Source organism: Bison bison, unplaced genomic scaffold (genome assembly GCF_000754665.1).
Source record: "Bison bison bison isolate TAMUID 2011002044 unplaced genomic scaffold, Bison_UMD1.0 scf7180017864514, whole genome shotgun sequence".
NCBI classification, from domain to species: Eukaryota; Metazoa; Chordata; class Mammalia; order Artiodactyla; family Bovidae; genus Bison; species Bison bison.
This window is the reverse complement of record NW_011495067.1, coordinates 598,283-598,593: the sequence shown is the minus strand read 5'-3', so window position 1 is coordinate 598,593 and position 311 is coordinate 598,283.

Genomic DNA, 311 nt, shown 5'->3' with positions numbered 1-311 from the left:
AACTGGACATGAACAACAGACTGGTTACAAATAGGAAAAAGAGTACATCAAGGCTGTATATTGTCACCCTGCTTATTTAACTTCTATGCAGAGTACATCATGAGAAACGCTGGGCTGGAGGAAGCACAAGCTGGAATCAAGACTGCCGGGAGAAATATCAAGAACCTCAGATATGCAGATAACACCATCCTTATGGCAGAAAGTGAAGAACTAAAGAGCTTCTTGATGAAAGTGAAACAGGAAAGTGAAAAAGTTGGCTTAAAGCTCAACATTCAGAAAACTAAGATCATGGCATCTGGTCCCATCACTTC